Source organism: Anomalospiza imberbis, chromosome 20 (genome assembly GCF_031753505.1).
Source record: "Anomalospiza imberbis isolate Cuckoo-Finch-1a 21T00152 chromosome 20, ASM3175350v1, whole genome shotgun sequence".
NCBI lineage: Eukaryota > Metazoa > Chordata > Aves > Passeriformes > Viduidae > Anomalospiza > Anomalospiza imberbis.
Genome location: NC_089700.1, coordinates 4,129,865 through 4,155,368, shown reverse-complemented (window position 1 = coordinate 4,155,368; position 25,504 = coordinate 4,129,865). Strand labels below are relative to the sequence as shown.

The 25,504-nt window shown below is 47.9% G+C and overlaps 1 protein-coding gene across 7 annotated transcripts in view; it reads right to left on the bottom strand.

Moving 5' to 3' along the window:
* Positions 1 to 25,504, bottom strand: part of CAMKK1 (calcium/calmodulin dependent protein kinase kinase 1) — a 90,632-nt gene that overhangs the window by 61,962 nt on the left and 3,166 nt on the right. Inside the window, exon 1 of one of the 7 annotated variants that reach the window (XM_068210220.1) lies at positions 19,654 to 20,025. The exons of 5 other annotated variants lie outside the window; for them this stretch is intronic. The gene's annotated coding sequence lies outside the window, so the exon portion shown is untranslated. Of the gene's footprint in view, positions 1 to 1,098; positions 1,213 to 19,653; positions 20,026 to 25,504 lie in introns of those variants that run through there. One more of the 7 variants, XM_068210221.1, reaches the window with a different exon arrangement.

Sequence of the window (25,504 nt, the reverse complement as noted above, 5' to 3'; positions counted from 1 at the left end):
CCAGGGTGTAGTCCTGCCTTGCATGCCTCAGGGAGCTGCGGGAGGTGCTGCCCCAGCTGCAGGGACAGAACAGACACAGGCACACGGGGCCATCCCTCTGCACAGTCAAAGCTCCTGGCAGCCTCTGTCCTAGGTTGCAAGGCAGCGTGTATTCTATTTGCCACCTGTTGGAGGTGTGGCAGTTGTCTTCTGTTAACTGGGCAGTTTTCTTTATCTCTTCCACAAACCAGTCCTCTCTCAGGGGAGACATCTGCTGATAAAGGGCTATTGAATGTTCCTGCATGACTGATAAAAGTTACAGCATCCCATTGTGAGATGCTGCGCCCAGAGGGAGGAGCCAAACATTCCTACCTGGATATAATCTGAGTTTTTGGGACACCAGACTCAGCCTTTTCCGCTGGATTCCCAGAGGAACAGCTGAGGTTTTCCACTGGACCTTCAGGGGAAGACTACACCCTTCTACAGGACCACTGCTCCCACAGAACCACATCTGCCCCTCCAGGAGGGCTGCAGCCACAATTCCAATTGGACTGCTACCAACACCTGACCAACAGGGTGTTAGGTTATATTCTGACTCTGTCTGTGGTTTTTCTTTTGAATTATTGCATGTATTTTGTTTTCTTTTCTCCCTTTCCTAATAAATTGTATTTCTGACTTGGAGTCTCTCACTGGTTTTGTTTTCAAACCACAACAGTCTCCCACCTGCCCTGCAGCACCTTCCTCCTGCTTACAGTAGGCAAAGCCAAAACCTTGAAAACAAGAGTTAGAAGCCACCAGCCTCCACAGGATTGTTGGGCTCCTCTCTTCCCTGCCCTGGGCTCCACTGCAGCTGATACCACTTCCAAATAAAACCTGAATTTGGCTGTTTGCTACTAAAATTTTCAAGGCTGGGGGAAAAGCAAACACTGTCTAAGAGGAAAGGGTGGTAAGGAAGTATGATCTGTGCAGTTTAATAGCAAGCAAAGACATGTGGAAGGATGGGATGTGGTTTACAAATGTAATGCGCATCGCTCCCACAGCCTGGCCTGCCCCCAGCCCAGGAAGAGAGCAAAGAAGGACAACTCTGAAGCCAATTGACTTGGGCACTGCTAGCAATACCTGATCCAAACAGCTGTATCCCATGTCCTGGAAGACATCCCTGTGGTACAGGTCAGGATGTTGCTGGCAAATGAATTGCACTGCTCTGGCTACTCAGATATCCTTCTCCAGTTGCTATGGGAAGAAAAATCAAAGAACAAGACTGGTAACAATGTGAAAAAACTAAGGAAAGCATGTGTTTAAAAGCCCTGCTGGCTGCCAGCCAGGGTGCTCAGCACCTTCCAGGTTGCATCCCAGAACAATTAGTCTGTATGCAGCCACTGAGTTTCCCAAGACACTGCTCACCTCTGTGAGGGAGATGTTGGCTCCACTCCAGCAAAACACTTTAACACATTCTTGAACTTTAACTGTGCTCTCAGGACATCAGAAGGGATGATCACCCACGTGCCAAAGCATGAACAGAGAAAATCTCAGCCTAAAAAATGTGGAAATGCTCATAGGAGTGTCTGGGTAAATGTGTTCCACATGCGTTTGAAAGAGAGCTGGCCAGTCACTGTGGGAGCCATCCCAGGGCTCCTTTCCCAGGAGGAGAGGAGGCCAGCAACATTTTCTTCCACATTTCCATTTTCTTAGGCTAGCAGGGCTCTTGTCAAGGCATTATCAGAAATAACTCTCATTGCATTAATCCTCTTAGGAGGGGTTTACCTCCATCCATCTTCCTTCCTTTCACCAGCACACACTGCAACTCAGAAGGCTCTGCCTGGCCAGTGAGGAGAGGTGACTCCCTTGGAGGCAGCTTTTGAACTATCCTCATCTGGAAGGCTTTTTGTTCAGTAACAACAGCAAAACACTGACATTAATACTATTACTACTACTGTTATTGTTATTATCATAATATTATAATGTATTAGTACCATTCTTTTGCCTTTGAGGTTAGCAACTATAGGTAAATTAGTTAGGTAAATTTAAAAAAAAAAAAACATTTTAAACCACAACACAATAAAACCCTTCTTCTGCAATTAAGAGACAAAGCAAACTAGAAAACTTCTTGAGGAAGTGATAGAGTCCTCTTGACTTGAACTATCTGAGAGGAACTGCTGATGAAATCCTTCACACCTGTGACCCAGGAGATCTAGCACAGGCAACTATAGAAAACTGAAAACCTACAAGCCTGTGAATTATTCTCTATTACCTGACAAAAGACACCCATAGGAAAACTATTTTTAGCTTTCCTTCCACCAGTTCTGTTTAACAATAAAATCCAATTCTTCAGCTGTTTTTGAAAATCTTGCCTAATACATTTTCACAGTGCCTGTCACCTGCCACGACCTACCTGTGTTTTACAGACAGTGTCCACTCACCAAGGGCCAAAACCACATTTACACAGAGGAGTTAGGAAGAGGCACTCTTCTCAGGGTCACCCAGACACCACCTCAACGGTCAGCGAGAGAATGCCAAATTTCTGATTCCTGAACTCTATTTCATGCACCTTTGTACTCTTCCTACAATGAACACACCTCCATAAGAGTGGATCTATAACAACACTACATCATCTATCCTGACACAAACCAAAACTGGGCTCGTGCAGTCAGTGCAGCCCCATTTTCAACATTTGAAGCAGAGATAAGAGTTTAGCCACATCCAGCTTAGCAAAGCCTATGCCTAAGACAGCAGCAAAGCCCCAGGTCACGCCCTGTGTGACTGCAGCTCAGCTGCAGCCCAGCCACAGTGAGATGCAGAGATCACACTGTGCCACTGAGCTCAGCTGCTCCGCCAGGAACCCACATCAATCAGGAATTATACCAGGAATTGCCTACACTATGTTTGTTGCAGGACGACTGTGAGATCAGAGAGACAAAAGATCAGAAAGAAGAAGAAAAATCCAATAGGTTTACTTGCTATGTAAAGCTTTCAGTGGATTACAAAGGATTTTCCCTAGGCTCCCAGATATGCTATTCACTTGCTTACACATGTGCATGCTTCTTAACAATCATAACTCAGTTTCATCCAATATTTTGGTTACAGAAAAAATAAAATTACATATAAATAAAAGTTGAGAACAAGGGTTTATTTGCATAGCAATGTTGACTGTTTCAGGGGGCAGCTTCCATCTGAGGGTGTTTTTACTCACTGCTGGTGGCACAGGAGTTTGAGAATAGGCTCAGACTTGCACCTAACCACAAAAGGGATTCACCAGAGTAAGCTGAGGACAAAGCTTGAGAAGTCTTATCTAAAGCCTGAGATCACTCTGCCTGACCAGGAAGCAAAGAGCAAAATTTAAGTCTTACATTGCTGTGGAATTAAGGAAAATCTCCTGGGATGCACCATACTCACAAGGTAGAGCTGTTTCCTTTTCTGTCTGATGAAATATTCCATCAGGTTCTGGATGCTATTAAAAAAATTATCAAAGGAAGGGGTGGAATTTTCAGCTCATCTCCACCCATCCCATTCTGGAAGCACCCAAAAGAGAATCACTTATTCTAAAAGTGACTAAGACATGAGTCATTTGATGAGTAAGCACATTGGCTCTGGAAATCTTATTCAATCCATGACCATATCCAAGTCATTTCATTACCTCAACCATTTATCCATTTTATACATTAATGCAGTAGCACTCCAAGGCCAGGAAGAAGCTCTTGTTTCCAACACCAGGGTAATTGCAGCTTATCTTGTCCTGCTATGACAGACACAGCACAGCCAGGAAACCCTGTAGAGCAAAACCTCATGGCAAATCTGCGTTACACAGCACTCTGAAAGTCAGCTCTGGAGATGCCTCCAGCCTCAGCCAACACTTGAGTTAAGCTGTACTGGCACCAGCCCTTGTGCAGCTCAGCACCCTGCAAAGGCAAACCCTGCCCTGCTCCTGGCAGCAGGATGCCAGCAGGGCTCCCCGCAGGCTGTGCCAGGCTGCAGCCAAATGCTTTCAACCTCCTCCTGTTACTCTCCCAAAAGCTCTCACACTAAGCTGCAAAAGCATTAAGTCAAACCACTAATGAGGCTTAAATACCTCTCCATTCTGGAGGAACATGAGCACCTCACAAAGCAAATTTGCTCATCTTCAGAAACATCCTGTGGGATACATTCACAGGCAGGGAACTGTGCTGGGGACAAGATGTAATCCCCAAGAATCCTTCTTAACAGACCCCAAGAGATACCTTGATGCCTTTGAAATGCTAGCTTAAGATTCAACAGGTGAGCTGTGGCTGATGTTCCCCTGCCCTCTTCCTAAAATCCCGGTGAGCACATGAGTGAGGTCTGGTCTGTCCTTGGATGGCCCCTCACACCCCAGCCCCAAGCCCAGCAGCAGTGATGCACCCAGCAAACAGCCTGGGCACCCCCCAAAACGACGAGGCTGTTCAGCCTGGCTTACAGCCCCTGCACAACCTTTCTCTGTGTTCCATCAGCACAGCACAAAACGTACACTTGCAATTGGAATAACTTCAAAGGACTAATTTAAGTTGTTCCACACCATTCCTCTGACATCACACCAGTGTCTTGATATTGCATTTCCACAGCTTTAGGTTTTCTGACTCTTTCAACAGACTCACAGGAGAACACTGCCAGGGTTTTCACCTGAATGGCCAGCCCTGTGAGCATCTGCATTTATATAAACAAGGGTAAAAGAACAGAGATGTCTCACCAGGGGGTGAATTTGCAATTTGCCTCTGCTGGACTATATATTAACAGTTGCCACCATCCACCTGCTTCCTCCATGGAGCCAGGGCTGCTCTGCCTTCATTATTCCCTTTGGCACTGAGGAAAGCTTTTCATCCATTTGCTCTAAATGCAGTGACCACAACTCACAAACTGAGGTCAAACAACAGGACTTAATCCCCTAAACACAGTCAGCCTTGGCTTCACAGCTGCTGTGCTGGTGTGGCAGTGATCTTCCTTGCCTGAAACATTAGACCATGTCTGCCCGTGGCTCCTGACCACCTTTCTACATCCCACTTCCCTCCAAAAACTTCAAGTTCACCACAAAATAATCTGCTAAAAGGGAAGATGACCCACCTCTGGAAGCAGAATGGAAGAAAGCCCACACAACAGGCTGGCCTGAGGATGAAGAGACTTAAAGCAGCAGCCCAGAAGAAGTTTGATGTTACCACAAAGCAGCAGCTGCCAGCACTGATGAAGAAAGATGAAAAGGCTGAAAATCTCCACAAAGGCTCCTTACAGCTGCCTGCAGGTGCAGGTACAAGATTAACACAGGATAAGCTGGTTTTCAGCACTGTTACAGCAAGCACCCCCGAAGCTGTGGTGGGTTGACACTCACCCCCAGAGGGTTTGGATGGAGGTCCTCAGACTGACAGCTCAGCTGTGACCACAGCCCAGCTGCTCCCAAGATGGCACATGCACTCTCACACACCTTCCCAGACGTCTGTGCACACAGGATAAAGGGAAGAGCTGCAATCCCACCAGCACATCATCCTCCATTGCTCTCCATGGCCATGGAAGGGGATGCACCAACAAAGTCTCTGGGAGAGAGGAAAACCCAACATCCTTCAGGAAGAGTGCACAGCAGCTCTAACACAAACCCACCTCACACTCATGCAAACACATCCTGTCTCTCATGCTAAAGGCATCCTTCAAAATAAAATTCCCACCTCTTCTGCTATGCTTGTAGCATCATGAGATCTGTCTGCTCCCTACTGGGATAACTGCTCCGTGTGTCTGCCTCTGCCCAGCCACTCTCCCAAGCACCTGACAGGGCAGCAAGGCTTCACTGGCCTCCTCCAGCTCGCCTGGCCATCACTCACTGGCTGCTGGAGGATTGCAGGCCAGCATGGTGCCATGGCCCTTTGAATTTATGCCTCTGGAACTGGTGAAAAGGGAATTCAAGGACAGATAGATCCTCTGAGCAAACAGCTGTACCTTGGGGGAAGAGAGAGGCAGGTAGAAAGGAGCTTACTGATTTCTTTAGTCCCTTTCTCTGGGAGTTCTCTACAGAGGCCTAAGGACAATCTCACCTCTGCAAGCCCTTCCCCTCTGCTGTCTGCATCCAGCCCATGGGCAAGGCAGGACTGCCCCCAGGGTAACCAGCAACACAATGCCACAGCTCTTTCCTGGCCACTCAATTCAGAGGGAAGCAAAGAAGCAGCAGGAAAACACCCAGGGTAAAACACTTTATAAAGACCATCAATTACAAGTCCCCCCATTTCAAGCTAAGGGTTTCACCCTGCACAAGTCCCAGAGAGGTTACAGACTTCCCACCCCACCATAAACACATTAGTGAAGCCAATAATGAGAGAGCTCCCCAAGGATGGATCTGTGTGCAGCCACCACCATCCCATCCCACTGCTGGCACTGGATCTGCTCCATGGAGGGGCAGTGACTGCAGCCAAGGCAACTTCACTGCCACTCTGTTTTAAACAACCAGAGCTCTCTCAAGTCATTAACTCATATAAACATTTCAGATCTCTTTAGGGAGCTCCATTTTTACAAGCATTCACACATGAAAAGCAAACACTGAGTGCATTCAAGAAGAGGTAGAATCAAGAGAGGAAAAAGCTTCTGCTATAAATAGTGGAACATTTCTTGTATTTTGTGCCATGCAGTCATTAAATCCTGTTACCTTCAACATCTGCATCTTCACTTTAAATGTTCTGCTTCCCCATACTGCTGCTGCAATTTTCAGAAAGTCAAAGCAGGCCAGAGCTTTTGTGGTCTGCCCAGGGGAGACTTGTCTGGCTAAAAATTTGTGCTCTTTCCCCTCCTTCCTCACCCTTCTCTCCTCCATTTTCTGTATCTTGATTTTTAGACAATAAGTGAGCCAGGGTCTGTCACCAACCCTATCTGTGTACAGCACCAGTGCCATCACCCAGTATGAACCATCAACAATATAATTGCAAAATTCTGCTTGTACAGGGGCTGGCCCAAAGCTCATTGGAAAGACATCTTTCTCCAATGGCACATGGACCAGAGCCAGCATGAGCAGAAAAGCATGATTTGCAAAGGTGACTCTTTGGAGAATACAAGCATGCCTGATTCTCCATCAGAATGTCTTTGCACTTTCCAACAGACCAAAATAAGTGTGTGCACAAGTGTCTATGTTTTTATCAAGTGTTTTTGGCATAGGAAGCATTTTGATGCCATGGTGATGGGTGCATCTTGTAAGCCCTTAAACACAATAGAGATAAACCTGAAGCCAATTAGGAAAACAATACTGCTGTGCTTACATGCTCCACAGCTACTCTGAAAGGGACAAAAATTTAACGTCTATGGAAAAGATCAAAACAAAAACCCAGATCCATTGTTAAACAGATTAATCAGACTCTTGGAAAGCTCATGAGGGATTGGGTTCAATCTCTGCAGCTGTTATTAACATAAGCCCTGTACAGCAGTAACAAAAGACCTGCCTAAGTCCCACTCTGCTGTTTACTTTGCAATGAGACTCTGCTGGGCTCACGGCATTTAACACACACACTCTTCATTAAGGGGACAGGGCAAGAGGAAGGATTTGGCTGAAGTTTATGCGCAGCAAAACAAAACTCTTAATGGCCCTTTTTATAAGGGTAGAACTACCAGTATGGAATAAAACAGAGCCTCAGTGCCAGCAACACCTTTCCTGATCCAGCAGAGTCTGGGCACAATGCTGTGCAGGGCCCCAGCCCAGGTACAGCAAGAGCCAGTCCTTTCCCAGGGAGATGAAGCCATGTCAGGGACAGAGGGGAGCCAGGGATGAGCATGTGCAAAGTGAAGAAAAGCACATTGTGCTGGCTGGAGTGAGCCTGGAGTGATGGAACAGCATCCAGCTCAGGGCTGGGGGGGCCAGGCACAGCCACATATGGACTTAGGGCAGGAAGGCTCCTGCTCAGCAGTGCAGCAAAGGCACAGCCAAGAGAAAGGAGCCTCAGCACAACTCCAGAGTGGCTCCCCACAGCTGCAGGGATGGGATGGGCCCTCGTGTGCTCGTGGCTCCCGGGAGAGGCTGCAGGGACTGCTGTGGCAAATGGGTTAATGGCATCCAGAGATACCATCAGCATCTTATGAGAAGTCTCTGCATAAGAGCTGGCAGGCAAATGGAGCAGGGGAATGACAGCCTGCTGGAAACAGCAACCTGCACCCCTCGATGGGCGTCGATCACGCGCTCCCCAAAAAACCCCAAATTAGAATTAAGTAAGACGCTGCCGCCTCCAGAACAAAAATTATTCATTCCATAAAAAGCATTTTCATGCATCTCTCTTATGACTCTTCCATTCCTCGCCAGGCCCACTCACTCCTCTCCTGCAGAGGAGTGACTTGATGAAGGAACTTTTCTGATTGCAGCATTCTGCAAAATTTTCTGTGGAAGGGTTAAATGAGCATATTCCTGCAGGGATGGCCAGTGCCAGAGGAAAAGGTGACAGCAAGGGAGAGGGGATTCCTCCCATTGCAATTGAGCATGACATCTATTTTGCTGAGGGCAGAGGGAGTCCTGTCACCCCTTCCACTCTGATTTTATCATAGTGTTTTTCAAGATGTGCAGGTTGGAACTAAGTAAGTATCTCAACACATGCTTCACATGCTTAAGTCTTGTTAAAGCTAAGCAAATGCTTAAGGACATGCATTGCTTCAGGAAGCACTGCTGGATGGGTTCTGTGCTTTACTCACACCAGGTTTTGCATGAATCCAAGAGGTTTTCCAGGCACAGCTCAGGAATCTGGGCAGGAACAGAGATGTTGGTGCATGGTCTCACATACAGTAACATCTAACAATGGGTCCAGGGAGCACGTGGAGCCAGCAGGTTGCTGGAGTGTGCCCTGTGAGCCCATGGATTCAGAACCAGGTGGATGGCTGGGGCAGGTAAGAGCCACTGGTTTTTCATGCACTTCTCTATTCCAGCCTGGAGGAGGAACCACTGCTGTAGAAGCAGTGAAGAAGCATTGCAGAAATCCCTGCTGGCAGCCCAATGCTTGGGAGCCAAGTTTAAACTCCTGACTGTCATCACTTCATCAGACAGAGTCAGACACGTCAGCCCCACCTTGCTGCTTCTCCACAAACTGGGGCCAGCAAGTTCTCTTGCTGGGGCTGGAGGACTGAGCCATCACCAAGCACCCCCAGGCCCAGATCTCACTCACTTCCCCTGCTGCCTGCACCAAGTGCCACACTGGCCCCTTCCACTGCTCAAACTCCCACTGCCCATAAATCCACTGCAGCACTTGCATCTCCTGAAACACTTAACTGGGACAAATGCCACATTAGACTCTGCTGAAGCACTGCTTGGTGAAGACTGCAGAGAGCCACAGCAGCGACCAAAAGGTTTCAAGTGGTAATTAATCAGATACAATAATAAATAATACATATACTTTCAAGTGTTTACTCATTTCCTGAATGTCTCCCATAAATATCTAACCAATAAAGCAAACTCTGAACAGTGACACTTGTATCTTTTCCCTTCTGAGCTAACCCTGTGCTATTTACTTAAAATAGAAAATTCTGTAGGAGAAAGACAGGTTGAAAAGCAACAGAATTTTGGAAGTAACTCGAGCATTCAAATTTGCTCTGAAAAAAGAACACTTAATACAAGTATTTAAACTTTTCTCAGTCTTGCCTTATTTTATGGACAACGTTTATACAGCTGTTTTAATCCTTTCAGTCAGCTGGGCTGCTGGTCTACAGCTCTCTTCAGCAAGTGTCACATGTGACGCTCACTGCTCAGCCTGCACTCCTGCCAGGGCACAGCTGGTCCATGCAGCCTCATGGAAACCAGCACCAAGATCAAATCCTGACCTTGAAAACACAGCCCAGCTGTGCTTTCACTGAAGTATAGGAGCTTTGCTTTTAACGTAGACAGAATTTCTACATTGGGCTTTTGAAACAAAGAGTTGTGTTAAAAAGTAAGAATCAAGACATTAGTGCAGATCTCCCCCCAACAAAAGAACCAGGGTTGTGAAACAGCTGGAATGCTCTCCATAGCCGTTGGCATTTGCCTTAAGAGGCTGGAAAAGGTTAGTGTCATTTGGCTCTTAGCAAGGTTTAAACAAGCTTCAGCCCTCTGTGGAGGGCTTAATTTATGAAAGTGAGCCCCAGAGCCCTGAAGACACCCCAGGACAGGCAGTCAGGACCAAGAGCTGCTCACCACCACCATCCTCCCAGGGACGCCCCACACTGGCCTCAGTTTCCTCTCCACCACAGCCCAGGGACACTCAGCCAAAATCACCCATCCCACCAGGGCTGACCAGACTTTTAAGCTACAAATTTATCAGGAAGGTGCAAAAAACCTACCTTTATATTGCAGCTGGTGCCTAATCCCTTCAACTCTCCTGGAGAGATGCTTTTCATTTCCAAAGAGAACCAGGAGTTAATGTTCCTGCCAGGGGAGTTAACCAGAGCAGCAAAGCCTCTTTTCACCGAGCAGGGCCCAGGTGACTGTCTCCAGGGGATTAGCTGTTACCACATTTAGTTCAGTACAGGGTTTAATCTCAGCTATGTTCACAAAGACTATGAAGACATTCGCCAGCTGAATTCCAGGGGACTGACACCTTGAGCAGCTGCAGGGCTGGGAGCACTCCCGGGACAGGCATGGGATGGTAATTGGTAGGAGTAGGGAGATTTTCACCCTTCTCCAGCACAAGAAAGAGCAAGAGACAGCTGTTTGTGAGGAATAAAGCTACTGTCAGCTGCCAGCCAAGGGATGACAGGAGGGTGAAGGAGCAGGAGGCAGGAGAGAGAAGATTTTCAAAGCCCTCCAGGGCAGGCACCAAGTCTCTGTGCTGACGGTCACAGCAGCTGCTGTCAGGGACACGTGGTTGTCAAAACCATGAAATGTATTCCAGAGAGCCTCTGAAAAGTCCACAGGGTGAAACAACTGGACTTGTGCCACCAGCTTTAATCTGGAGCTCAGTGAGGCTCTGCCAAGCACCGTGAGCCAGGAGCAGGGCTAAGGGAGGGACTGGTGTCTGCAGTCACCTTGGAGGTTTCAGAGCAGACCAGCCAGGCATCCAAGCTCTTCTCAAACCAGTGAGACCTTCCATCTATGAAGAGGAATCACGTCCTAAAACCTAGGACTTTGTGAACCACTGTTCTCTCTGGCACTGATGAAGCATTTTGATTCCTGACTTGCTGCCTGCTCCAACCTCTTGAGCAATGGCTCAGGTATTCATTAATGCCAAGGACAAACACTGAAGCTTTGGGACTGCTTCTTAAACTCTTCACCAGAAGAGAGGGAAATTAATATTTTCCCTCTTGCTCATCGAGAAAGCAGGCTGGGGTGGGACTGGAAAGACTTACAAAGCCCTGGGCTCTCAAGGATAAGAAATTCCACTGTGGTGCTGCCTCCACAGCACACAGGGGGCTCACAGGGGCTCTGCTGGCATCTTGCACCCCAGCTGGCCAAGCACTCAGTGCCTGCATCGTGCCAACACTGCTGCCTAAGCCCTGGAGAGAGCTCTTCTAACTGCAATGTCAAGTGGGTGAACAAAGAAATGCCAGAAAACAGGTCTGGAAGAGAATGCCTAAAGATATCAGTGAGCAGGACATCACTGGGCACTTAGAAGCATGACAAAGGCAATTTTCACAAATGGAAGAGTGAAATAAAGGAGAAATGAGAGTGAAGATTGAAAACAATTTCCTACTGTTTGGCATGCTCTAAAATTAGTGCTGTAATTGATCTCATCAGCCAGCATTTATTTTCCATTCTGAAGACAAGAATTCAAATAAGCAGCAAGAGAAGCACTTGCTTAGCTGAAAAGCCGACCTCAAACCCAGGCAGCAGCACAAACCAGGCTGTTCAAACCCAGCTGGGTCTTGCTTGGGATTTTCAGAAGTGAAAACTCAAGCTGGAGACCCACTTTCCTGGACCACATCACAACCCCACCAGTAGAGAGGTGACTTTCTGGAGCCTCTGGAGCAGGAGGGGACAGGCTGCCCATGGCAGACCTGCTCCAGAGATTTGCTGTGTTCATACAACTGTAGGACAATCTCAAAATTACACTGCCTGGAAAGGACCTGAGGCAACAGGTTGTTGGAACCCAGAATGTCCCTTGGACACTCTTGGATGTTCCGGGCCCAGGTCAGAAGCATTTGAGACCCTGGAATGCAGCCACAGACCCCTGCGGCTTTGAACCTGACCCATGGAACAATTTACCAACCTTGCAGGAAGAACAAGAAATCACAAAAGTTTAGATATTATAGTAGAAGTAGTCACAAAGTGAGAGGAAGGATTTTTGAGTGCTGTACAGGGGGTTTTAGTCCTTGTACAGAGGGGTCTGAGTTTTGTACATGGGGGTCAGAAGTTCTAAGATGAAGGGACTTGGGTGTGCCCTGTCCTCTTTCCTTCTTCTTCCTAACCTCCATGTTCTTGGTGATGTTGGCACTCACAGATTGGTTCAGAGTAGAAAGTCACTGTTCAGTATAGGTGATGGGCATTGGGGAAAAACCATAAACATTTAACACGTAATGTGTGATATAAAAGAGGGCACCAGCCCCCTGGGAGGGGGAGTGTGCCCTTGCCTGACTGCTGAACGGACCACAGCAGCGCAGGGAGAAATCTTTTAGATAACACACAATAAACTACCTTGAGAACGGACAACAGAAGACTACTGAGTCTTTCTTTGGAGACACGGGTTGGAGGAGAGACTTTCCATCTTTCGGGGTCACCCCAGTCTGGGGGTGAGCCCTGACAACAGGTGACACACCACGCTTTGGGAAACCCCTGCTGTTAATTGTCCTGATGGCTCTCACTCCTGCTGCTCCCAAGGAACAAGCCCTGCTCACTTGGCTCTGCCAGCTGAGTCCCAGAGCCCTGAAGGGGCTGGGGGGGACTCCCTGCAGGGATTCCCCAACAGCTCCAACATTTACTGTGACTGCCCAGGGGCACAGGGCCAGCTCTCACCTGGCTGAGCTCAAACTCTGTCCCCAGAACTGGCACATGGGTCACCAGAGCCCAGGTGGAAATGCTGGCACACATCTGTACCCCACTTGCTGCTGTGCTGATCTGCACCTCTTGGGGACCAGGCCCACAAAGTCTGGCACAAACAAATGCTACGTGGTTTTGAATTCAAAAAAAAAGCAAACAGCAAATCTCTACAGGCCTCATCTTGCTGCTCCCATAGCTACACTCCCTCCTCCAAGCACGCACATACATGTAAAGGTATTTTACACACGGGGGGCTGTGGAGTACCAGGGACACACAGCAGGGCCTGGGGAGCTCTGGAAAAGCCCCCAGACTCAGCTGGGAGCAGCAATGGAAGTCCTGATGTGATGCACCCACTGCTCTTTCAAAGTTTAAGAACAAATCCCTGATGGCAGAGGAGAACCGGCAGCATCACTCAGCTATGAGGTGTCAGAGATATTTCAGGCAGCCATTCCTGAAATATATTCCCATGCAGAAACCCCGAAAAAGTCACCTCCTCACTCCCCCAGCTGCCTCTCTTTGCATTACTGCTAAAATGGATGTGACTCACTAGAGCTGGGTTTATATTAAACTCCTGAAACAGATTGTTTGGCTGTTATGTAAATCCAGTAAATGTTAAAACACCAGAATAAATCAGTCAGGCAGTTACCACTGCCAGCTCTCCAGAGACATCCAAGGGACTGATTTTTTTAAAAGGTAGAGGTGGTAAAAGATGAGGGGGAAACAATAACAACAACAACAATAATAGTAATAACAACAACAATAATAAAGCATCACCGCAGCCAATAATAATAATAATAATAATAATAATAATATAATCACCACAGCATTTTAGCACTTTTCAGGGAGAGCTGTGCCAGTGGCTGCAGTGCCCCCACCACTACTGATACCAGTGTCCTGCCCAGCCACAGACAAGCAAATCCCCCAACTTCTGCTGTGGCTATGCAGCATCACCTGCACAGGACACAAACTCTGTGGCAGCAGAAGTGCCTCCTTACCACGCCACCTGAAACAGCAATGTGACCTCAGGGGAGGTCAATCTGTATGACAGCACTGGTGCTGGGGTTAGAACTTCAGCGTATCATGCTTTAAAATGAGCCCCAAACGAGGCATGAACATTGTTCTTCCCATCCTGTCACTGGGAAGGAGGTTCCTCTGTGGAAGCACCCCATGGTGCAGAGGGCATTTGCCACTCAGAGAAGAGTCTCCTGCTCACAGTGACACCAGCAAGCCAGCACAGGAACAGATTTTAAAATTTGCAAACTCAAGTGTTTTTACCCGAAACCTGACTCCAGGTTTATAAACAGTCTATGGGCCAAAGGATTAGTCAGAAAAATTATCTGGCAAATAATCTGCAAGAATAAGCAAAACCAGAGCATATCACCATCTGCTCATGGGTAACTCCTAAGGCAGAAATGAGGAGCCTTCAAATTAAAGCCTTCACTTTGTATGTGATTGTTGATAACCAGGCCACTGCACTCAAAATGCTCCCACAGCTGCATTAGCAACCAAAAAAGGAAGCAGGTAGAAATTAGCACCTCAAATCTTAGTTGCAGTGTAAAGCATGTTGGCTCAGCTGCCACTTGCATGGGCTACACAGCTCAGACCAAGCCCCAAAAGCTTCAAAAGCAGCTGGAGCCTGTGGTCTTCACAAATGTGAGCTTGTCTGGGATTTCCACACCACTGGGCACATCTGGAGAGGCACATCTGGGCAGGAGACAGTGACCTGCCCAGCCCATGCACTGGCAGAGCACAAGTTCCATTTCCAGCTGCCCTGGAGATGAGACTGCAGAGCAACATCCTCACAGCCCTGAAATGAAGAGATCTCTGAGCTGTGTTTAATTAAACACAGTCTGGGAACGTCTGCTTTTGTTCAACACTGCCTCAAAAGAAAAGGGCTGAGTAATCCAGCAATGGGGAAAACACACTCTTTAGCTACAAGGTGTTATTATTATAGGCTTAATATCAATGGCTTGTTCAGCTTATTGGCTAGAGCAAACACTCCCAGCCTTGGCAAGACTGATATTACAGCTCTGTATTTCACACTTACATAAGCACTGCAGGTTTGGATGGAGGGGAGTCTCCTGGCTGGAGAGGGAAGGCATTGATTTGCACCAGGTTTCCTAGCCCAGTAAAACTGGTCAGACAGGCAGGAGAGGAGTTTGTCTGCACTGGGCACCAGCAGGAATGGGGCTGCAAGGACAGTGAAACCAGTGCTGGAACTGCTCCCCCTGACTGGGGCCAGCAGCATCACGGGCGGGTGGCTGCAGCAGCTCCACACAGGAGGACACAGCACAGGCCACCAGAGAAACACTCCACAGGTCTCCTGAACACTAAGGACGTTGACCAGCACCACACCAAGCACACTGACTTCACACCTGATTAACCCAGGAGCCCTGGCTTCCTCCTTCTGCAGAACAGAGGTGACCACCGACAGGCAGGGGAAAGGTTTTGGAGCACAGCTTAGGTTACTGCTGCTGAGCCTGCCCTTGGGGACAGCCCACACCAGCAGCCAGGGATTGCCCGTGGCTCTGCAGCACGGTGGGGTTGGTGATGCATCTCTGCCTCCACACCTGCTCACCTGCCTGCAGGTGCAGCTAGCCCCAGGCTGACCCCCCCATCTCAAACACCCAAGCTGTTGCAAGTGAAAATTGTAAGTATCTGAGACTTTCAAGACACCATGACATTTAAGCCTCTTTTTTGAGTATTTAGTGCAGTAGAATCTTTCACTTCTCAAGTTGAAAAACAAACCCTTTCTCTGTCTTTTATTTGTTAATTAAATGTGTTCATTGTATTCAGATCTCATTTTTTTCTGCATAATGTTTTGCCCATCTGTTTGATTAAAAAAGAACCCAACCACCCAGCTTCATTAAGCTAATTGGATGCATTCAGCCTTTGGTTAATATTCTGAAGTAGTTTACAATTATTCTCCCCAGTTATTAAATCTCCTCTGAGGATTTTATTTTCTGTACTAGACTCTTTATTAGCCAGCACTCGAGCTGGACTGCGTTTGCCCACATGCAAACATCCCACCAACTCCTTCAGTGGTTTGTGATCTGGGACATGGAGATACATTTGTGCTTAATCTGACACTCCTCAGCTTACCCTGACCTCAAACCATAGCATCTTCCTCCCTCTGGGCAAGGGGGCTCAACACTGCAGGAGAACAATGAAGTATTAAAGACAGAACTACAAATTCTGTGTCCTGTGGAAGCTCCCAGGTGAAATTTTAAAGGGAAAAACAGTCTCAGAAAGGCTCAGGATGGCAGTCCAAGGTGGACCATCCTAGAGGATGAAAAGTGACACGAGCTCCATCAGTGTAGCAATGTGAGTGAGCCAAGTGAGCCTTGCTGGCAGTGCAGTGAAGGGCTCTAAGCTCTCTTAGGCTTCAGGTTTCTGTAAAATTTGTTGTCAGGCAACCTACCTGCATCCTGGACCTCCAAAGTGTCTCTGCTCCACCACAGAGAACATGCAGTAGCTGTGAGGCTTGATGTTTACACACCCCACCATCACTGTCCATTGCTTCTCCAAATAACCCAAATTTTGGCCAGCAGTGCTCTCCCAGCAGCCTAGCCCTGAATCAGAGCAGTCCCTGCTGACCCTCAGAAGTGGTCACAGGACAAGGATTCTCGAGGACCAAGCATCAAGGGCAGGAAAAGGGAAAGAATGGCACCAGAATGATGGCAGGAAAGAGACTGAAGGTGAGAGAAGCAGCATAAGCCACCTTGTCCTGGTATGAGCAGAAGTAATGACTGGAGCCCCTCACTTTTCCCTCATCATAACATCTTCCCCCTCCACCTGGACATCCATTTTCTTAAGAACTTGTAACAAATCCTTGGAGCCCTAATCTCTGCAGGACACTTGAGTCCAGGAGGACAAAGGCTCCAGAAGCTGATGGATTGCAGAGTGAGAGACAGGACTGATTAGACAGAGACACACAGCAGGTATCCACCTTGAGCTCCACACAGCGTCTCATTTCAGAAGGAAAACAGATTAAATTTTATTTTTTTTTTTACAAAAAGCTCTGATTTACATGGTTCTAGTCCTACCCAGCTCTAGCTGACACCAAGACCTTCCATGTTGAGAGGGAGCTGCAAGAGATGAAACTTTCCCCACATGTGCTTTATGGAACTGTGACTGCTGTTCCTTCCTGAACCAACACCAAGTCTGAGATGCAGCTCAAGAGCTTCTAGAAAACAAGCCAGCAGATCATTTATAGGAAAAGCCACACTGAGTCAAGCCATGTATCCACCCTGCCCTGATTTCTGTCTCTAACAGTGGCCAGCAGTGGATGTTGGGAGGAATGCTGCTGCAGAAACTAAGAGCTTAAAAATAGTTATAATAATGAGGAAAAGTTTAGAGTTTGGCCTCCTGACAGCACCTCCTGGTTTCAAGCAGTCACTCAGGGAGCCCTGACAGAACATCTCTGAATTTGTCTACAACCCATCTGAAGCTATTTTTTCAGTCTCCACAACGCTGTAGGGAATTGAGCTCTGCAGCACGACAAGCACTGCTCAGGAAGCACAATTTGTGCCACACCAGACAAACAGGGGAGCTCAGGCATCCCCACACCAATTCCACAGGGTGTCAGAGAGGAAAAACCACACACCCCCACCGACCACAGCCCAGGGTCAGCAGGCAGCCAGCACAGGCACGCTGCACAGTGCTACAGGGCCAGGTTAGAAAAATGACCACTTCTATTTGCTTCTGCAACCCCAGCCCAGCCTCTACTGTTTGTATTTAAAGAAAACAGCCAGTTTTCATTCTCTTGTTATAAAAGGTGGTTACACTTGCAAGAAATCACTTGCAGTAATTTAAGGGAAGGAGGAAGAAATTTAGAGTTGAGGAAGCTGTGATTTGACATGGGCTGACCTGGCACCTGAGGAGAACCTTAATGACATTTCCTTCCAGTCAGCCTGTTCTCCTTGGTTCACACTGTAATTAGCTTTCCCTTTTTGACATCCAGGCAGAAAGCCTAGACCACACTTGAAAATTTGGCCACGTTATTACAACTTTTCAATAGCCTGGCAACAGCATCAATTAATAGAGAGCTCAGTGCCCCACTGTGCTTAATGCTTTAAGAAAGGCAAGCTTTGGCTCAAAGAGCTTAGAATCAAAGCAGGCTTTAAAAACAGAGCTTAAATGTTGTAGTTTAACTTGGCAGGCAGGTAAACACCACACAGCTGCTTGCTCACAGATCCCTCTCCAGGAATGGGGGAGAGAACTGAGGGGGAAAAATGTAAAATTTGTGAGTTGAGATAAAAACAGGTTAATAGGATATAAAAAGAAGAGAAAATAATTAATAACAATTTAATTAGAATGTACCAAACAAGTGATGCACAATGCAATTGGTCACACCTGCAGACCTGTCAGGCAGCTCTCCCTCCAGTGGATACGCTGCAAGTGAGGTGGGATGATCCCCAGCTTTTGTGGAATCTTATTCAGCTAGAGGGAACAGCTCTGCAGCTCTCCAGAGAGGGGGGGAGGGATGTGGGATCAGGCTTCATTCCCAACAAGCTCTGCCTCCCTCCCTGAAGATGTGGCCTTCCCGTGGGGACACAGTCAAAATGAAAGGGGAAGCACCAAGAGCTGGGTCTGAGGTCCTGGGAAACATAAAACAAGCTGCTCTTCTGCATCTCCCATCACCAGCAACACTTAACTTAGCCTTCAAGGGAAATTACAATTGCCAAGGACTAACTCAGACTGTTCCCTAAGTGCCACCAGGGAGTAGGTGAGCTCTGCTGCATGGTCTGAGCTGTGCCTGAATCAAGAAATAAGCAGGGCTGGAAAATCAATGTTGTTAGTCAAACCTGGGAGCAGTGCTGGCTCTCAGCCAGGGGTTACTCCAGATGGGCTCCATGTCCTGCATCCTGGGCTTTGGCTGCTTACTCCTCACACATGTCCCCAGCAGGGACAATGACCTTGTCCATCTGTGACAGGGTCATGGGTCCCAACAGGAAAAACACAAGGCTGCAGATTTCCAAAGGGACAATTCCAGTGCTTTGATTCCCTGAATTTTTTTTTTTTTTTTGGCCAAATCCATCTCACGCCACAGACTCCATTCACATTCCTGAATGCCTGTTCAGAGAAGCAGGCCAGAACCCAGGGGAGGGGATGCCCCATCCCAGGCAGCCATTTGGGAAGAAGGCAGCAGCCTCCCAGGGAAAGCTGTCCCCCATTAACCCAAGGAATGAGGTGGTGGCTGGTCCCATCTCCCTCCCACAGTGTGATCCAGGTGATCTGTGCCAAAGCTGCTAACAGCAGTCGCAGCCCCACAGCATTATGTGAACTATGGATTCCCATCCTCCAGTGAAGCCACTAACACCCACAAACCCAAAAATCCCTTCAGAGGTTTCTTCTTGGGATCAGCCAATGTACCAGACAGCCCAGAGCCAGGAGAAGGATGCACTTGCCAAGGAGAGACCTGCAGCAGCACACAAATGCACTACAGAAGGGACATCTACCCTGAAGCTTGCTCCTCTCACTCCCAAACTTCCTTGTTTTCCTTAAGATTATGCCTGCAGCTAAATGAACACATTACAGTAGAAATTTTGCTCTTAATTTGTCCCTTGGGTGTTTGCTGACCCTACCAAGAACTATATTTAAATGTGCAATTTCCTGGCTAGACTCATTTGCAGTCCCTCCCCACCGGCTGCCTGTGCAAGTCTGTCCCAGAATCCAATTAGCTACTACCACCCTTTAAATCAAAGGAATTACACTCAAACAAGAAAAATAAAATTAAAGATTTTAATTACATCATTATTATATGTCTAAATACTTACAATTCCCATGCTTTCTGGGAGGTGGTCTCGAAAGACTAGAAAATACCAAGTTTCCAAAGCAGACAAAATTGTAACCAGAACAAATAATTTGACAGGAGATTCTGCCCAGCCCAATCAGCAGAGCATGTTTGGTTTGACACACTGCAGAGGTGGATGTAGGACCTGCCTGGCACCATGGAAGGAGCAGCTGCTTCCCAGCACCTGTGAGAGGTATGGGGAACCCAAAGGCTTCCAGCTCCTCACATGAAGGAGCAGCTGCATTCCATCTGGTATTAATGTCAGGAATCTGCTTTCATCAGCATCAGCACCACCCTCCCCAGCGCCTAGGAGGTGTTCCCATTGCAGCTTCCGAAGTAAAGGAACTGCTTTGCTTCTCTGAGTCCTTGACTAGCTTCAGCTGGTCCCAGTGACATCCAGCAGTGTTCCCAGCAGTCCCGTTAGTCCCCAGGAGCAAGGCAAGGAGGATGTGGGTTCCCAAGGCCATAGAGCCCAGGGGCACATCACAGGGGTGTTGTATTCCTTTCCCTGTCATCCTTTAAGGCTCCAGGTTTTGCAGGCCAGGTTCCCAACTATGTGATGCTGTGGCTGTTCAGATTTAACAGTGAGAGCAGAGCACTTCAGAGCACCTTCAGAGTCCCTCCTGGACAGGCTTTCCCACCCTCCCCAGCTCAGCAGCCTGTGCTCCAGCTCTTGGCTTCCTGCGTGCCTCCAGGAGCTGCTCAGCAGACCCCCCAAATCCTTTGGCTCTGGTGACTCTCCACGGGACTGTCCAGCCAGGGGACGGGGCTGTGCAGGGCAGCAGGAGCCAGGCACTGCTAGGCTGGAAGACATCAGGAGAGCTGATGGAGTTTGGCTCAGACTTCCCAACTACCAGCACTGCTCAGCTTGGGAGATGCCAGGGCCACAGAGAGGTTCAGAGGAGGTCAAGGACTTTGGAATAGCCAACTTGCTTATGGAAATGGCGTTTCTCAATGCCAGCAAATAAGGAGTGGTTGGGATGACTTTGCTTCAAGTGTCAGGTCCAAACAAGCTTCAGCTCAGTGCAGCCACCTGTACCTGCTCCAGGAAAGCACAGGGGCTTCACTCAGGCCCCTCAGGAGCCACACCTGCCACCAACCCAGGTTACTGCAGAACTAAACAACTCCTGTGTGCGACAGCTCAGCCTCCTGGGCAGTGCAGCAGGAGGAGGTTCGGTGTGAGGCACAGGCTTCTTGCCAAGAAAGCAGAACAACAACTGCAGAGGCACTGAGTGAGGCACAGGAGATGACAGCGGAAGGGACAGCTCCAGACAGGCTCCAGTCAGTTCACCTGCATGGTGGAACAGGGATTGCTACAGGAGGGAGCACTGCCAAAATAAATGTATTGAAACACAATGATGCTCTTCCTTTTGAGTGGAACAGACAGACCAGGACATGGACAGGGCTGTCAGACACTTTTGCAGAAAGCCATCAGCTAGGAAAGCAAAATTCCCCAGGAGATGTGCAACTCTGAGCCATTTTCCCCTTCTTTTGCAGGCAGCTACACTGACAACTTGCAAAAACACTCTGCAGAGCTCCATAACCAGTTTGATGGTGAAATGTCAGCACATTTCTAGGTTAATAAAAGCTGGGGCATGGGAGGAGAGAGGAAAGGAAGGAGATTGATTGTCTTAGACAAAGAGAGTGGAATGGATTTCACAGCAAGAGAAGATTTCAGGGCAAGGAAAAATTTATTCATACCTAAAGAGCACGGAATATTAAATACTCTGGGTTTCATTTCCTCCACAAGGCCTTAGTGGAATGAGACTCTTGGCATTTTGCAGTAACCACAAAGCAACCTCAATGAATCCAGGTGGTTTTATCCAGTTCACAGCAAAACCTCAAAAATGCCTTGGCACTGCAGCCATGGCATCAGCAGGAGGCTGGTGCACCTGGGCATGGAGCAGGCAAGGGAGAGCAGGGAGAGCCAGGGACCTCCCTGGGGATGAGGGGAGGGGAGGGGGCTTCCCCTGGGATTCTGGGCAGGCACTGAACCAAAGGCAGCCCAGCAACATGCTGCTTTTGGAGTCAAACAGAAGACATCTCTTTACGTAACAAGAATGCTCTGTGCATCCCCAGAGCAGCTGCCATTTTTTGACTCAGATCTGGAGGCTTATTTTCCATTACTGTGGCACTTCAGACAGTGTTATCACCTGGGCTTGATGCTGCACAGAGAAAATGCTGGTCCCTGCTGTGAAGTTTATGCTCTTAACACAATAAACAATGAGGCAAGCAGGCAGATGTTTGGATGAGCACAAGGAAAGCTGTATTGGTTTTGCTCTTTCTGGTGGCTGAGAATCAGTTCCCACAGGTGGGACAATCTCATATTGTCCTCTTGCACCTCTGATAATAACTCTGCATGGAAGACAGATCCAGTGGCATTCAGGTGGAGTACAGACACTTTTGAGCTCCTTGGAAACAGCAAATTCTGAAAATTAACCAAAAATACCAGTTCCATTCTGCATTCAGACTTAAATCAATCTCGTCTAGCATTAAGGAATGGACTCCCAGCAATTGCTATGAATAAAGCATGCCTTCTCACCATTCTTCAAGGCAAATTACAAGCACTGCTCACATCAAACTGCAGGAGAAAGGACACAGCATCCTGGAAGAGATGCCTGATCTCTCTAACCTGGAAGTGCACATTAATAACACAGCTGAGAACACTGAAATTCATGCCCACTACTACCAGAGGACAAGCTGAGCCAGAGGACCTTGTTCTCACCGTTATAACAATTCACACCCTGCTCATGCAGTAACCCCATACCCTGCCCTGAGGGGACACATTTCTGTTCCCCCTGCACTCAGCAAGGACTGGCCTAACAACCTGCACTTGGACATCTTTCACTTTTCCAGCCCCATCTTTCAGCCTGGGGATGAGGTGCTGACACAGAAGGGCTGAAAGACTCACCTTAGGTCTGTTTTACACCCTACCTGCTAGCCTGAGACATCATTAACCTTTGCCAGTCAAGCTGCCTGACAGCCACAGAAAGGTCACTCCAGATTTCAGCATCAAAGCACCTCATCAGTGAGAGGTCAGCAGATGACTTCCCTGTCCTCACACTGCCACTTGAAGCAGGCACACCCTTAGCAAGCAGACCCAAACCCTTGGTTCCAGCACAAATAGTATCCCAGAACAGCACTACCCAGACAGAATTTCCAAAACCAGGTGTTAGGAAGTATCAAAATTAAGACTTGACTCATTTAAGTGGTTGGCTTCCACATGTGTACTGTAATAATTTGTCACAGGAACACTGCAGCAGGTCCTCCTGCCTTTCAAGTACTTTCATTTCTTTGGCATAGGGTTAACCACCTTCCATCACCATCACCAGTATCCAAACCCAGGTCTCTCTCCTTTCCTCCCAGTTTTCCACACTGACCTGTAAGCACCGGCAAAAGACAGGGGAGGAAGCTCTGAAGCAACAGAACACACTTCTCCAAGGCAGCACTCAACTCGCTGAGAGGCAAATTCATCCTTTTTCTTGCACGCCACCATCAAGCACTGCTCACATGCTGCAGGAAGGAAGCCTCCTTCCCCAGTGGAGCTGGTTCATGCTCAGATCACATCCCTGCCAGGCTCCTAATGAGGAGGCAGCTCACACATCTTTCAGCTCCTTGTCCACAGTCAGGACTCCATGGGCTGGGCTGGAATGAGGGGGAGGGAGGGTCTGGTAGCAGCATGAAGCAACAGCTACAGACCCTCTTCTAGGCAGGGGTCCTTTGAGCATCCCAAATTCTCTCTGAGACACCACGTTAGAGCAGCAGAGCAGACTAAGGCCACCAGCAGCATCCAGCACATGAGGAGGTCCAGGGGCAGGAGAAAAGCTCTGGCAGTGCCTGTGTGCTGCCAGTACCATGGTGAGTAAGAACACGGGCAGGAGGTAGCTGAGAGTAACTTTGACAGAGCTGGACTCAGCAGGACAGCAGGGGAGCTCTGCTAATTAGACCAGCCTCGGGTAGGTACACACATGCACACACTACTCTGCAAAGCTGTGCTGACTCCTCAGTTTTTTTTTTTTTTGTTGTTTGGTTTTTTTTTTTTTTTTTTGTTTGGTTTTTTTTTTTGCTACTGTTGTCCGATTCTTTCAGCTTTATCTACTATAGATGTGACAGCCTCCAACCATGGGCTTCAGAGGGCTGTGCCCATGTTATTTGTGTACAGCAAATCCATCCACAGCAGCTCTTTTGGGGGTTTAGGACTCACTTCTGTTCTGTAGAATGGAAATCTGAACTACTGTTGGGAGTGGGAGAGGGAAGAAGAGACTGGCACCCACGATAAAGTCTCATGATAGCAAAACAGTCTTTGAGTTAATAAATACACTCTACAAAAGCAAAGCAAAACCAAGACAAACTATGGAGTGGGTGGTCCCAGCTCTGCTGCACTCACAAGACTGCTCACTCACAGAATTGTGACCAAACTCTGCAGCAGAGGCACAGCTGAGCACCAGCAGGAGGAGAACAGCAGCACCTGACAGGGAGCAGTGCTCCAGCACAGCAGTGAACTGTCACACACAGGCACCACAGACCAGGTCAGCAGGGTAGGATGTTCTCACATCCCCTGGGACCACTGATTCACACTCTCACCTCAATCCCAATCAGTCACAAATACAACACTAACACATCCTCAGAAAGTGTTATTTAGCCTGGGTTTCCTCAGCACTCAATGCTCTGTCCTCACAAGGTCACAAAATCACAGTGTCACCTGGCTGAGAAAAGCAATCAGCACACCCCAAAAATATTAATGGGATGTTGCACAGGAACTGCAGGCTTCAGGGACCTGCTCTCTTCCACCTTGGCACAGAGCTCTGGGCTTAATACAGGCCCCTCTGCTCTGCAGCAAGGACTCCCACCAACATCCCAGCTCTAAAAAGGACAGTCCTCACTCATACTGCTGTGAGTCAGTGGAAACCACTGGAGACAGGGAATTGCAGAAGGCAGCAAAAAAAGTGAGGCCATGAATTTGGTTCCACTGCCCTCAGGGAAGCAGATGCCACTCGGCACCAGGACCAGCAGAAAGGAAAGCTGGGCTTCCATGGCTTTTCTGCTTGTCCAAGGCATACACAGAGACTACAACCCAGGAACAGGAGAAAGGAGAAGCATGTCTGCATCTCAGAAAGACACATATTCAAATGCTGCTCCAGCACATCACAGCCTTGCTGTTTACACTCACACCAGAACAATTAGAGCAGTCACTGTTAAATAGATAACAACTTCACCATAAATTTACTGAACAATACTGAAGAATTCATCACAACATCTCACAGCCACCGCTCTGCAGAAACACTGAAATCACCCCAGACACAAGCAGCCTAAATTAATCCCACACAGACGCTAGCAAAAGGAACTACAACTATTTCAGCAGTACTCACCCAAAAGTAATGCCTTCCCAGGGCAGCAACCCAAAAGAAACAAGTCCTCAACAAACCACACCTTATGCACAAAGCATGACTCAGCTCATGCACTGGGTGCCATCAAGAAATAAAATACAAGGGTTCATACTCGGCCAGGTTCACTCCCTAAACCAGCAGCTTTGTGGGATATGAAGCTTCCAGCTGCCACGGGACAGCTCTCCCTTTCAGCTGCCAGCTGTGTCCTCAAAAGGGTTTGGGCTTTCAAGAGACTTCCCCATCCAGGGACACCAGCACCTGAAAACAAGCAACAAAATCTCTCCAGTGTCAGGTACTTGACAGATATGACATTTGTGCTTCTTCCTGTTTATATCCATATCACTTGTGCCAAAAATATAAAATAAAGTGAATATCTAATATATAAACTAGGTACGAATATATAAAATATGTAATAAAACTGAAGAGTGCAATGAAACATGAAAATCT